A 14779-nucleotide genomic window follows, 5' to 3' on the forward strand; every position below is an offset into this window, starting at 1 on the left:
GCCTCACCCACCAAAATCCTACCCAAAATACTTCCTTGGGATTTCCTACTTTCACGCTCTTCCCCCTCATCTCCCCAACATCTGCTGAGGCTGTGTGATAACTCTCCCCACCCTGCCTCAGTGGAGAGCTCAGAGAGGGGTGGACTGGCCTTGACACCAGACTTAAGACATGCACAAAAGGATGAATATATGTCCCTTCTGCATGAGTCAGGGTTCTCCAGAGAAACAGAACCAGTAGGAGATAGATAGATGATAGATAGATAGATAGATTGTGAGAGAGAGAGAGATTGAAATCAATTATGGAGGCTGAGAAGTCCCACAATCTGCCATCAGCAAGCTGGAGCACTAGGAAAGCTAGTGGTGTAATTCAGTCCAAATCTGAAGGCCAGTGAATTAGGGGGTTGATAGTGTAAGTCCCGCTCTGAGTCTGAAAGCCTGAAGACAGGAGAAGATGGATACCTCAGTTCAAGCAAAGAGTGAATTCACCCTTCCACTGTCTTTTTGTTCTGTTCAGGTCCTCAGTGGATTGGATGATGCCCACCCACATCAGTGAGGATGATCTTCTTTACTCAATCTACCAAATTCAAAAGCTAATCTCTTCTGCAGGCACCCTCACAGACACACCCAGAAATAATGTTTTACCAGCTCTCTGGGTATCCCTTGGCCCAGTCAAGTTGATACATAAAATTAATCATCAGACCCCCACCCCCACCCCTAACTCCCGAACCCCTGTGATACCCAGGACCAAGCACAGATCAATATCTGAGGTTTTCTTCATGGCTAGAAGCTGCCTCTTCTAGGGAGACCCACTGATCAGACCACTCTGTGAGGTTTCAGACATCTGGATGGCTCCAGGTGGAAGCAAAGAACCAGCCTTGGCCACGGCTACCAGCTTCCTGCCTCTGGACAAAAACCCAGAGACACAGACCACGAACAGACCTGTCCAACCTGAGCTCACACTCATGGCCTCACCTATAGGGTACAAGTGTCCTCATGGGGAAGCACAGATGAGGAGGGGCATTTACCCAGATGTGGGCAACGGAGCAGATGTGAGGAAAGGCTTCCTGGAAGAAGTGAGCTCAAGCCTGAAGGGTAGAATATGAAGTAGGGGGGGCAAGATGGCCAGAGATGGGAGGTGAGAGTGTGGCCAGTTCAACAGGGTGTAGACCATGAAGCAGAGCGTCAGGAGAGACAGGGCTGGAGGGGAGACAGGGACCAGGATGAAGAGCCTTATAACCTTCATCAAAGTTTGGGCTCTCCTGAAAACGATGTTTTTGACTAATTTGGAAAAAGTATAAAGCTGGATGGAGGGAAAGATGGACAAATTGATGGACTGATGGAGTGGTGATGGGTGGGAAGGTCTTGGGTATCACAGCCGGGTCTCGAGCAAAACTGCAACATGAACTCCACCAGGGCTGTAGGGTTTTGTTCTACTGCTGATCCCCAAGTCCCAGAAGGCCAGGGCTGGCAAAGCAGAGGATAAACCCGAGACCCACTGCTCTCTTCACTCTGTGTGCCCATCCTGGGGACACAGAGAGACTCTCCTTGTGCACCCAACACTTCTCACCTGTTCTAGTCACTTCACACAGACACACACCCCAAAGGCCCCACGTCATACAACAGCACTAAAGGCCCTTGACCCCCGAGTCTCAGAGGAAGGACCTCTCCCAGCTGACATACTCAGAGAGAGAATTTCTCAACATTGGCTACACAGATTGATTTGGTGCCACTATCATATTTCAAAATGAGCATTCCGAACAAGCTGCTGTGAGATTCAGTTTGTGGCCCTCAGAAATCCCAGGGGAGCACGGGGCTGCAGCCCAGATGTGACGAGGCAAACATTTCCCTGGGAAGGGGGTCACACACTTTCCTCCAGGGTACAGAGCCTTGAACCCTGCCTCTGGAGCAGAAGCGTTGAAGTGTGGCTTGAGTGACAGAGAGGAGGAGGGGGGGTGACTCCCTGCAGGGATCCCAGTGGAACCCCTCCGTGACAGCTTTGGTGTGGGAGGGAAGGGGAGGGGAGACTCATGTCAGAAATTGGAAGGGAGGTAAGTGGAGTCCCTATCTGAGTATATTTTAAGCATTTTCTTTGTCTACCAGTCAGATGAGTGTTGAATTGTGACTTGACTCAGTGTCCCCAGATGCCAGCAATATGACTACCTCTGATCACTTAGCCTGAAGAATATTTATTACGAGTCCTTTTTCCTTTCTTCTGAGATGCCTTTTTATTAACGTGAAGAATTCAGCCCACGTGTACACAAAAATCCCCACGCAGATGTTACCAACCTTATTCCACCATGATGGGCTGGGGGCTTGGGGTGGCATGGGGACAGAGGGACCTTCAGCACAGGTCTCTGTGCCTCTCCAGAGGGGATAAAGGGGAACTTCTTCTTGACATTTTTCTTGGAAGCCTGGAATCTCAGCTACAGTTACTGAGGTCACAAATGCCAGCCCCTGGCCAGATGGCTGAAACCCCATCCCATTTGCTCAGAAAAGTAACAGTTGCCTCAGCTTAGACATTCTCTTTTGTAAGTTTCTGTAATTGGCTGCCTCAGAGACACACACAATGGGGCTTACATTAGTAACAGTACAGCAGTGCATTAAGTTCATATTACATTTTGAAAGCCATTATCTACCTTTGAAGTCTCTCCCACTAGGTCTGGAACTTGGGGCTAGACAGCTCCCAGCTGAGTCCTTGCCCAGGGCCCCCTGGGAGAAATCAGTGGTGGGGCAGGAACAGAGGGAGTCACCAGCAACCTGGAAAATGGAACTGAGATCCTCAGGCATAGTTTGTGTCCTGAGACCCTGTTGTCCTGCAGTGGTCCCTCTGCCTTGGGCTCTTCATCTCAGCACTCTTGTGTCAGAGGTCACGGGCGTGGCAGATGGATCCTGGCCTCCCAAGTCACAGAGATGGGAGTTCAAGTCCTGACTTTGCCACCATGAGTTGAGAAATTTTACCTCTCTGAACTTTAGTTTATTTCAACAAAATAAAAATAAACATACAGGGCTTCCCTGGTGGCGCAGTGGTGGAGAATCTGCCTGCGAATGCAGGGGACACGGGTTCGAGCCCTGGTCTGGGAAGATCCCACATGCCGCGGAGCAACTGGGCCCATGAGCCACAACCACTGAGCCTGCGCGTCTGGAGCCTGTGCTCCGCAACAAGAGAGGCCGCGATAGTGAGAGGCCCGCGCACCGCGATGAAGAGTGGCCCCTGCTCGCCGCAACTAGAGAAAGCCCTCGCACAGAAACGAAGCCCCAACACAGCCATAAATAAATAAATAAATAAGTAAAATTTTAAAAAAAGAAATAAACATACAAATTCGTAAGATTTTGTCGTGAAGATTAAATTTGATTCTATCACTAAGTACCTGGAATGTAATAGTTTGCAATAATGGTCCTTCCTGGCCTCAGCCTGAGATAAGATATAATAAACTCTACCCTCAGGGCTCTTTCCTCTCCCCAGGAATTATCTCTGTCTATTTGGCTGGCTCTTCTTCCTCCTCACCACCCTAATAAGAAAATAGCAATTTATTGGGCAATTACTAACAAGGAATCTGTAAATGGTGAGTTATAAACCTGGAGGGATGCGGGGTGTGGTCAGAGAATGATGTCCTGGTGCTTCATAAATGGAACCTCTCATCATCTAGCTGATGATGAGACACAAGGTTTGAGTGAGGGGGTGAGTGAGATTATTGACTCCAAGAGATCACAGATTCCAGAAACCATGCACTAACCACTATTCCATACTGCATCTTAAAGTTTAGAGAGAACCAAAGAGAGAAGACGTGTATGTACAAACCGGGTTTCGCCACAGGATTGTGAGGTTATGATTAGCTGGGGAACCATGGAGGACTGTGTGGGACACATGCTAGTGAAGATGGGCATTAGAGAATACATGGGCGATATTTGGCAATGCAAAGATTAGAGGAAACAGGTTCGAGAAAATGACATGATGCCTCAGTCTTTGCAAAGGTCTTCTAGCTTGGTTCTGGTTCTCCCACAAATGAAAATGGAATCAGAAATGTAGGTTTTAATCCCATCTATTCTGCTTAAAATTTGGTGACCCTGGGCACATCACAACCCTTTTGAGCCTCAGTTTACTCAGCTGTAAAATATGGATAAGAATATTGTTTTCAGTTACAAGATTAAATGAGAGGGGCTTCCCTGGTGGCGCAGTGGCTGAGAATCTGCCTGCCAATGCAGGGGACACGGGTTCGAGCCCTGGTCTGGGAAGATCCCACATGCCGCGGAGCAACCGGGCCCGTGAGCCACAATTACTGAGCCTGCGCGTCTGGAGCCTGTGCTCCGCAACAAGAGAGGCCGCGACAGTGAGAGGCCCGCGCACCGCGATGAAGAGTGGCCCCCGCTTGCCACAACTAGAGAAACTTGCCACAACTAAATAAATACATAAATAAATAATTTTTTTAAAAAAAGATTAAGTGAGAAAGTGATCTGTAAACAGTATAGATCAAGGATTCCCAGACTTACTGGAATATTAGAATTACCTAGGATGAATGCTAAAAATACAGATCTCTGGAGGGACACAGCTGGACCAGCAGGACAGAGCAGAAAAGATGTTTCTTGACCTCTCTCTCTTCCCACGCTTGGCTCAGCTACCAGTGCCCCATTGCCTGAGCCTAACCAGAAGCTGGCCAGCAAGGGAGCTGGGTGATGCAGTTTTGGGGAATCCATCTCCTCGTACAGACAAATCAGGGGACAAACGCATAATTAGCACTCTACCCTCTCAAAAACTTCCAGTGGGTCCCCACTGCCTGCTAAATAAAGCCTAATCTCCCTAAATGGCCATTCAAGTCCCTGTACAATCTACTCTGTCTTTCCAGACTCTTCTTCCGTCGCTGCTCACATCCTGGAGCCTGAAATGGCACACTTGTTTTCCAGCCCGTTGCATCTCAATCCATCCCCACCGATCATGTGCTGAAGTTACCTGTATCCGTGTATCACTTTCGCTGTTAGATTGAAAGCTCCTGGAGGGTAGAAGCCACGTCTTTATGTTTTTGCATCCCCCAGTTCCCAACACTGTCCTGCTCAAGATGTCTCTCCTTCCTTTCCCTAGCTCACAGAGTCCCATGCCTTCTTTAAGATCCAGAACAAATGCCAACTCCTCTATTTCCTCCAGGCAGAGCCAATTCATCTTCTCTTCCTCCTCCATAGGATGTGCAATGTATACCTTACCCCCCAACACACACCCCACCCACGGAGCCAAGGTCATGGTTAGGAGCACGGTTCAAACTCTGAAACTCTATCATTCAAAAGCCGTGTAACATTGAGAAATTTTTGTTTTAAGTCTTCTAAAGCTTTGTTTTTTTTTGGCTGCGCTGCGTGGCTTGCGACCAGGGATCGAACCCGGGCCCCCTTCAGTGGAAGCCTGGAATCCTAAACACTGGACCACCAGGGAATTCCCGAGAAATTTATTTAAATTCTCTATCCCTATTTCTTCATGGTACCTAGCATAGCAAATGAGTTAATATATGTAAAGCATTCAGCACAGTGCTGGGCATATATATTAAATGCTGAATAAATGTCAGTTATTAATATTATTACTTGACCCTAAGCTCCTTGAAGGCAGGACCTGTGTCTTGATCTTTGTTTCCCTAGTGTCTACACAATGCCTAGTATGTAGTATGTGCTCATAATGTTTATGGGTTGTATGAATGAATACGCATTTAATATTCAATCAACGTTTGTTTGGTTGGTTGATGGTTGGGTAGATGGATGGGTGGTCAAACAGTAGGTACAGTGTTGCTGACTGTACCTAAAAACTACAGTGAAAGTGAGTAAGTGAATCAGTAGGTGAATATGTTGGCTGGTATTCAATATATGTTGGCTGTTCATTCTTTGCTTAAAACAAATGAGTGAATGAGGAATGAATAATAGTTATTTAATAAGAAGTTCGTTTGTTTGCGTGGTTGAATGAGCAAACAGATTTTCCACAAATAGCAGATGTTCCATAAACGCTGCCTGGTTGAGTGAATGAACAAACATCCCTAAAATATAACAATAGCTAGAGCCAAAGCCAGAGAGGACACAGCTAGAGCATTGGTAGGGGGTGAGAGATGATAGTGCCGGCCACCCAGTAACTACCTCAGAAACTCCCCTTGTCCCTGCCATTTCTCGAGGTCTCCCCGACCCCGCAGCTGCTTCTGAAGATTGCCTGGGCTGCAATATGGGTGCTATGGGAATCTGGGGCTGGGCAGGGGGCTGGAGATGGGCTAGCCACCGCTCCTTCTCCTCACTCAGCCGAAGCGCAGCCTGCCCGGGCCCCTGACCCCAGTGTTGGCTTCCCTGCCCCACCCCCGGTGAGGAGAAGCCTCCACATCCCAGCACATTAGGAGCAAATTCTGTATTTTCTTCGTCCCAGGGGGCAGGGATGTTGGCTAATCAGCTCACACATCCTCAGCCCTATTCCCTGGCCCTACTTTTCACCCGAGAAAGCCCCAGCAACTCACGTCTCTGTTAATGAATTATTTTGCAACACGTCTAGAGATGCATGAACTAGAAATCTTACACATGTTGGAGGATTTTGCCATTTCCATTAAATATGCCATTCATTTGGTGGGTAATTAAATGTGCAATTATGGGCTCTAATTTCCGTCTTAAATAACTTCCTAGGAGAAGCAGAAAAAGAGATGCAGTGTGTAATTTTCTAGAAGAGTCTTTTTTCCCTCTAAAGCCTTTTAGCACATAGAAGAAGGGGGAATTAAGTAAAATAAAGTTGGTTTTGATACTGCTCCACATGTGTGTCGTTGGCAATTACCCCCCACTTGGGGAACGAGACTAGAGCCTGCCACACAACACCGAAGCCCTGGGGCAGCCCTGGGACAGCGGTCCTGGCAGTCTGAACTTGAGGAGGAGAAGAGAGGGTGGACAGAAACGGAAGCCTGGGGTGGGGGGAGGAGGCATCTCTGCAGACCCCACAGACACCACGTTTGGGCAGAGTCTGCAAACCTGAGAGTGATAAGCCTTCCTCCTCCTCTCTGTACTTCCCACACCGTCCATGCGGACTGTATGTGAGAACACAAAGGCACGTAAACACACACGTGCACATACATACACAGACATGCATGTACATGCACAGACATGCACGTACACACACGTGCACACACACACGTATGCACACACGCACGTACACGCACGCACGTACACGCACGCACACACAGACACGCACGTACACACACGTGCACACACAGTATGCACACATGCACGCACGTACACATATGCACGCACACATGTACACACACGCACGTGTGCACACATGCACGTACACGCACGTACACACAGACACGCACATACACACGTACACACACGTGCACACACATGCACGTATGCACACATGCACGTACACACACACATGCGCGCACACACACACATACACACACACACACATGCACACATGCACAGGGTAAACCTCCAACCCTAGAAGCTCCAGTCCGAGCCAGCTGCAGGGAGGCAGCCAGGAAGCAGGAGGAAAGCAAAGGGATCCACACCACACTTGAACGAAAAGGGCTGCGTGTGAAACACCGCCTCCTAAGGAAGCATCAGATACACCTGGGTTCAAGTTTTAGCTCCACCACTTGCTGTGAAAATATGGCTGAGTTACTTAGCCTCTCTGAGCCTCAGTTTCCTCATCTGTAAGTTGGGAGTCGTCAAACCCAACCCAGAAGATCATTGTAACAAAGGTTAGACCATGTGGAAAGGCCCTGTCACAGCCTAGGCTCCCAGTAGCAAGCTCTCAATAGATCTATTCCCTCTTGCCCTTCTCTCCCTCAGTTGGCATTGAGGGCCAGGCTTGCCTGGTCCGCTTGTAATTCCAGGGCCCCAGGAAGCCCGCTCACCCTCTGAGAGACGCCCCGATTCTCCCCACTCTACAGCATCAACCTTTGAAGCAGCTCACCTGCTCCACCCCTCCCCTCCCTCGTCCCATCTCGGGGCAGCCTCTGTGTTCCAGTGGGAGTGAGTCCTTTGGCCTTTCCTGAGGCAGGGCTGACACTGCAGGGAGGCTGAGGGGTCCCAAGGGACGGGGCTCCTGATAGGAACACAAAGAAAGCCCAAGGGGTGAGTGAGGGCAGAAAAGGCCAAGGCCGGCCCTCCTTCTGCTGATGGTCTGTGGTGAGCTCAGATTTCCTGGCCAGCCCTCAGAGGCATTCCCTGCTCATCAAATCTTCAGGGACCGATGGCACGAATGTGGAGGGCCCCGTGGAAGGGCTGTCGCTGGCCGGTGGCTCCCGGCCCCTGGGTGTCTCTCAGCTTGGGAAAGCCTCTGAGTGTGGACGAGGGTGCCGAGAAGGGGCTGAGGGCAACAAATCAGGCTGTCTCCTGCTCCTCTTGCTGGTCTCTACCCTGGGCATCTGGAAAGGAGATAAGGAAACAACTCTGAGAACATATCCCGGGATATCTCGGGATCTCAGGCCAGGAAGTGGGCTACATTACATAATATCTTAGCTGAAAGTAGGCCTGGGTAGAGGTGGAAGTGAGGATAGTATGAAAAGAAATGACCTGAGGGACTCAAAGCAAAGGCTGCCCTCAAGTAAAAAGGTAAATACGGGTGATATTAATATGTGCTGGGAGTAGGGGTGGAATCCTTCATGAGGCAAGAGCAGACGAGAACTAAAATGGATCCAGAGGACCGTCACCAGCTCCAGGGCCTGGGCCCCATTCACTGAGGTAGAGGGGGCAGCGTGGAACGCTCCCCCACCCCACCCCCGCTCCAAGCCGCTCGGGCTGCACTGCGAAGCTTTCCACTTATTTATTCTTCCAAGCCCTCACTCTTCTCTTGCTCAATTATCCAACCAATATTTGTGGGTTGTCAACTTTACACAAAGCAGACCATTCAGATGATAAACATCATGGGTTTTAGAGGCAGGCTGACCTGGTTGGAGTCCCTAAATTGTCCTTACTGGTTATATGACTTTGGCCAGTTACTTGAAGTCTCTGGGCCTCAGTTTCCACATCTCTAGAATGGGATTGTTGTAAAGACTACATGAGAGAATACCTACATCGTGCTTAGCATGGTGGCTAGCACATAGTTTTGCATTAACTAAAAAAATTAGTCATTGCTAATATTATGAAGGCAAAGCGCTGAAACCTTAAGATGTTCAAAACATATGACTATCCCCTCGGACCATCAGTGCATAAAATACACTTTATATAAAATTACGTCCCCCAAAAAGAGAATGTTCTGTGCTTTTTGTTGTCTACAACTCCGTGATTTTGCACATGATAGAGGCTCAGTAGCTTTTTGACAAATGGAGGTAAGTTCCTTGATGTCCAAGGATAAAGCATTTCAACAATAACTGATATTGGAGACTGTTACCTTATACAGGGTTTTGGGTTGGAGAGGTGGCAATTTAAGCTTGGAAATGACAAACACCCAAATTTACGATTGGACAGTCCCCAGAGCTTGCCTTTATGATGTTTCCTTTTAATTTTTCATAAGGAAAGAGGACATAAAGCATTACATGTAGGCTGCCAGGTATTCATATTACAGCATTCATCTCCAGTCTTGTGTGCAGTACTGAATCCTTTGTGGGGGAATGCCGATGTGCACAGAAATGCCAGCTTGTGAGGAGGAAAGAGAGAGGTACTGAGGAAAGGCGGGCAGAAGTCATAAAATCATAAGGCATGAAATGAGCTTGGAGGCTCCTCCTACAATCCCAGACTATGAGAGCAGTAAGGGACTTTACGGGTCACCCTCATCCTTCCCACTCACCTGACAGATGAGAACACAAGGTCCAAGGAGGTTCTGTGATTTGACCAAGGCCACCGGCTACTTAGTGACAGTGCTGGGACCAAATGCCGTCTCCTGACTCCACTTTGATGATCTTCCCACTATAGCTGGCTGTGGTCTTCTCTGAAGATGAATTCATCAGCGGTAAGCAGATAACTGCCTTCCTTCCCAAACAGACCAGAGGGACCCCAAGAGCATCAATTTAGCGAGAGAGGGCCAAGCACGGTTCCTTATTAAAAGCCACCACGGGGGCGTATTCTTTACCCCACACCTACCCCTCTCCATACTGGTGCGGGTAAGCATGTTTGTGTCTGCAATTAAGCCAACCATACAGGGGAATTAATCCTCGAGACAATTAGAACTGACACCTTCTTTTAGTTCTGAAAACAATCTGAGAAATATTTACATGAGTCACAGTTCAGCTGCCACATTAAAAAAAAAAAGAGGATGGGGCCTGACAGATAGCCCTGGGGGACAGATAATGGCCTGTGGGGCAAGGGTCTCCAAGGGGCCTCTTCCAGATGAAACCCAACTCAGAGGAATCCACAGAGACCCCATCTACCCTCCCTTCCTGGCCCCAGCCCACTGGGAAGACACAGGGCAGCAATGTGCTACAGCAAAACCAAGGACTGCCCTGGGGTCCTTGGGGGCAGGAAGAAAGGAAGGTGAAGGTCTTAGGGAGCTGCCTGTGGAATGGCAGCATTTCCAATGGTCCCTGCCAGGCCCTCAGGGTCCTATTCCCTCCTCCTGCCCTCACACACAGTCTCCACCAGCTTGTTCAAAGAGCTATCCTGCAATCCCACTCCTGGGCATATATCCGGAGAAAACTCTAATTTGAAAAGATACGTGCACCCCAATGTTCATTGCAGGACTATTGACAATAGCCAAGGCATGGAAACAACCTAAATGTCCATCAGCAGAAGAATGGATAAAGAAGATGTGGTACATATATACAATGAAATACTACTCAGCCATAAAAAAGAATGAAATAATGCCATTTGCAGCAACATGGATGGACCTAGAGGTTATCATACTAAATGAAGTACGGCAGACGGAGAAAGACAAATATCACTTATATGTGGAATCTAAAAAAAAAAATACAAATGAACTTATTTACAAAACAGAAATAGACCCACAGACATAGAGGACAAACTTACGGTTACCAAAGGGGTAGGCAGGAACGGGGAAGGATAAATTAGGAGGTTGGGATTAACATATATACACTACTATATATAAAACAGATAACCAACAAGGACCTACTGTATAGCACAGGGAACTCTGCTGAATATTTTGTAATAATTTATAAGGGAAAAGACTCTGAAGAATATATATACATATATATATATCTGAATCACTGTGCTGCATACCTGAAACTAACACGACATTGTAAATCAACTATACTTCAATTAAAAACATAGCTACATTCCAAATTACACAATAAATAAATAAATAATTTTAAATACATATATTTTTTTTAAAAAAAGAGTAATCTAGCTCTGCCTTGTTTGCCCTGATAACCGTTCCAAAGTCTCCAGTGATAATTAAGGGAGCTCTTTCACCATGCTATATCCAGGGCCTGATACAGGTCCTAATATGTAGTGAACATTTCATATATGGGTGATAAGTAACTGATAACTCTTAAGCATTAGCCCTCATTTCCTTGGCAATTTCGTAGTTTCATTCTTTCATATCCATTCTTTGCTTATGTATTTATGACCCTTCGGATGTGGGCGGCTATGGGCATTACGTCACGTATGAGAAAACCGAAGTTCAAATCAGTGAGGAGGGCTTGCCCAGGATGATGCAGCTGGTCGCCAGAAGAGCCAAGAATCCAGCAGGTCTTTTGCCCTGTGCTCTTTCAGCCACAGGAGGTGACTGCCTTGGGATGTGAATGCCCCACAGGTAATAACATTTAAAAGGGAACTCTCTCCTTCAGTGCAGGTCCTACCTTGGGGCCTTGCACATTCCAGGAGTTCATTAACAATGATAAACCAATTTAGAGGTGTTTGACATTGGAGGCTGTTCTCTCCCAGGGGCCCTGGGTGGGAGGGGCAGTGATTTAAGCCTGTTGGTAAAGGTAAGGGCTGAGGCATAGGTGGTGATGACAGGAAGCAACAAGAAAACAGAATAATACATAAGGCAATTTCAGATAGTGATAAGAGCTGCAAAGATGGTCACAAATGGAGACTCTTAGGGGGGAAAATACAGGACAAAATGCATCAGTGGAATCAAGCGCTAGGCTGTATGAGTCAGACTCTAAGTGCTCAGAGATTCAGGGAAGGGGGAACTCCGAAATGCTTCATGGAAATGGAAGCCTGCATCAGGCTTTGAAAAAACGTTAGAATTTGGTTAGATGGAGGGTGCAAGACGTGGGTCCTCCAACTGTGAAATCCAGAACAAGGGAATGGAAGCAAGGTCACATTTATTAAGCAATTACCATGTGTCAGGCACCATGCCAGATGCTGTCACATCCACACAGAGAGGGAATAAGCACCATGTGGGGGAATGGGGACAGGAAAGAGGGCAGATGACAGCAGAGGGCCCAAGTAGGAGAGGAATGATAAGGAACAAGAGGAAGGGTCAGAGAAGCTCAGGCTCAGGCAGACCTTAAATGCAGGGCTAGGAAACCTCCCCGGGCTTCTCCCCTGTGCTTACTAAGGCACTGTTTCATGATTGTTTAATAATTTAGGCTGGGTGATGAGCAACTCGAGAATGGAGACTGTTTCATCCATCACTGCAATGTTTCCTGGATTTTACTGTATCTCAGAACCACTGGGAGGACTTATTAAAACACCAGTTATAGAGCGCCATTCCTGGGGTGTCTGATTCCGTAGGTCTTGGGTTAGGCCTGAGAATTTGCATTTCTAACAAGTTCCCAGACTCACAAATGACCGTGGTGATTCTTGCTTCCCGGTAAACCCCATGTGGGTTTCCTCCCACATTGAATAGAGTTGACTTGCATGACCAATAACATATTGTGGAAGTGACGGTGTGTGACTTCCAAGATTAAGTTACAGAAGAAATTACAGCTTGCCACTTACTCTCCTGGATTGTTCACTTGGGGGAAGCCAGCCACCATGATGTGAGGACACTCAAGTAGCCTTGCAGAGAGGTCCACACGGGTTGGAACTGAAGTCTCCAACCAACAACCAACACCAACTTACCAGCCATGTGAATGAGCCAACTTGGAAGCAGATCTTCCAGTCCTGGTCAAGCCTTCAGATGACTGCAGCCTCAGCCAATATTGTGACTGCTACTTCATGACAGACTCTAAATCAGAACCTACAGAAACTATGAGGGACAACAAAATGGTTATTGCTGTTTTAGGCCACTAAGTCTTGGAGTGATTTGTTAGGCAGCCATAGATAGCTAATACACCAGATGATGTTGGTGAGGATGGTCCAGGGGCAGCACTTTGAGAATGACTGCACTATTTTAACCCTTGTACCCAGCATGTGCCTGGCATATAGGATGCACTCAATAAATACTTTTTAATTAATTAATTAGTGAATGGATAGGAGACAATGAATAAAGGTGAGACTTAAAGCTGCAAGCACTGGGGAGCCATTGAGTTGATACATGGTATGACATCAGTGGTATTTAGGGAATATTTGCTGAGAAAGGGCTATAGAACCACAGTTTGCTGAGCGGCCCTGCTGGCAAAATTGCCCACTTAGTGTGCAGTCTCCACTCTAGTTTCTGAGGCCTCCATCCAAGGACTTGGTAGGCAATGGAGCCTAAGCCTGGGAACATCTATTTCTACTTCTTCAGGCTTGCAGAAGGCCTGCCATGACCTCCATCTGTCCCTGCATTTTGATCTCCATCAGCAATCTTTCATCTCTCTCTCTGCTCTCCTTTGTCAGTCCTTACCCTCCCATTCTGTCCGTCCTCCTCTCTGCCTTTTATTCCTCTAATTGCCTCTCCTGCCACAACAAGTCCTCTGGGGAAATTCCAGCCTCCTCTGCTGCTGGCTCCATGAAGACTCTTCCCCCTCCCAGCCTGGGATGTTTTATCCCCTCTACACTATTCCCATAAAGCAGTTCACAGTATAATGCCACAAATATTTACCAAGTACTAGCTGCCTGTGTCAGCCAGCATTAGGCTGAGTATATAAAGACAAATAAGACCCATTTACACTTGAAAGATTTCCAGTAGGGACTTCACAGTGCCCATGGACCAGCATCTCTGCTTCAGCTAAAATCCCTCCATGCCACACTCCAAACTCAACCCAATCCCCCACTCCACCCACATATCATTGCCTTCTCTTTGTGGCCGTGTGGGCTTGGGGCTTTTGGCCACTGGCTTAAGCTATGCACCACCTCACCTAGTGACAGGAACACGTAGAAAAGGGTTAAACAAGAGCACCTTTATCAGCGGGAAACTTTCATCACAACCTTAGCCCAGGACAAATTCTCTGCTCCTCCAGATATTTGATTACTACCTTTGGAACGATCCCTGAGTCTCAGAAGAAAACTGGTTTTACTTTGATGTTTGCCAGCTTCTCTCTCTTGCTCTGTTTGTCTCAGCCGTTCTGCCAGAGCTTCAGACTTATTTGTCTTTCCTTGCATTTTGGCTTGGGGTGTTTGTGCAATAATACTCAGGCTTTGGTTGGAATTTCTGAAAAACACTATGTCTCATATGTTACAGAAGATTGGGGGTATCTAGCTTATTTCTAAGCAGAGCTTGGGATGCTGAGCCATTTCTTTTTAGCATTGTTATGGTTAGGTGAAGTGGGTCTATCCAAGCTCCCTTCTCCCCTTTGGGTCCTTCCAGGATGCCCAGAACCTCCAAGAGGAGTGTAGTCAGCCTAGAGGGTAGGGAGTTGAGCCCACCCTCTATTGCCAACCCCTCCCAAGCCTCCCCCATGAGAGCTCTGGAGTTGCTGGATGATACAAATAAACTTCTAGAGAAACTCAGTGCACATGAGGAAGCAGCCCACATAGTCCCGCAAAGAGCACAGACCACGAGTGTTTACTCAGGGAGTGCCCACCCCACACCAGGAACATTTCAGCCTTACCTATTTGGGCTCCCAGA

Source organism: Balaenoptera acutorostrata, chromosome 9 (genome assembly GCF_949987535.1).
Source record: "Balaenoptera acutorostrata chromosome 9, mBalAcu1.1, whole genome shotgun sequence".
Classification (NCBI taxonomy): domain Eukaryota; kingdom Metazoa; phylum Chordata; class Mammalia; order Artiodactyla; family Balaenopteridae; genus Balaenoptera; species Balaenoptera acutorostrata.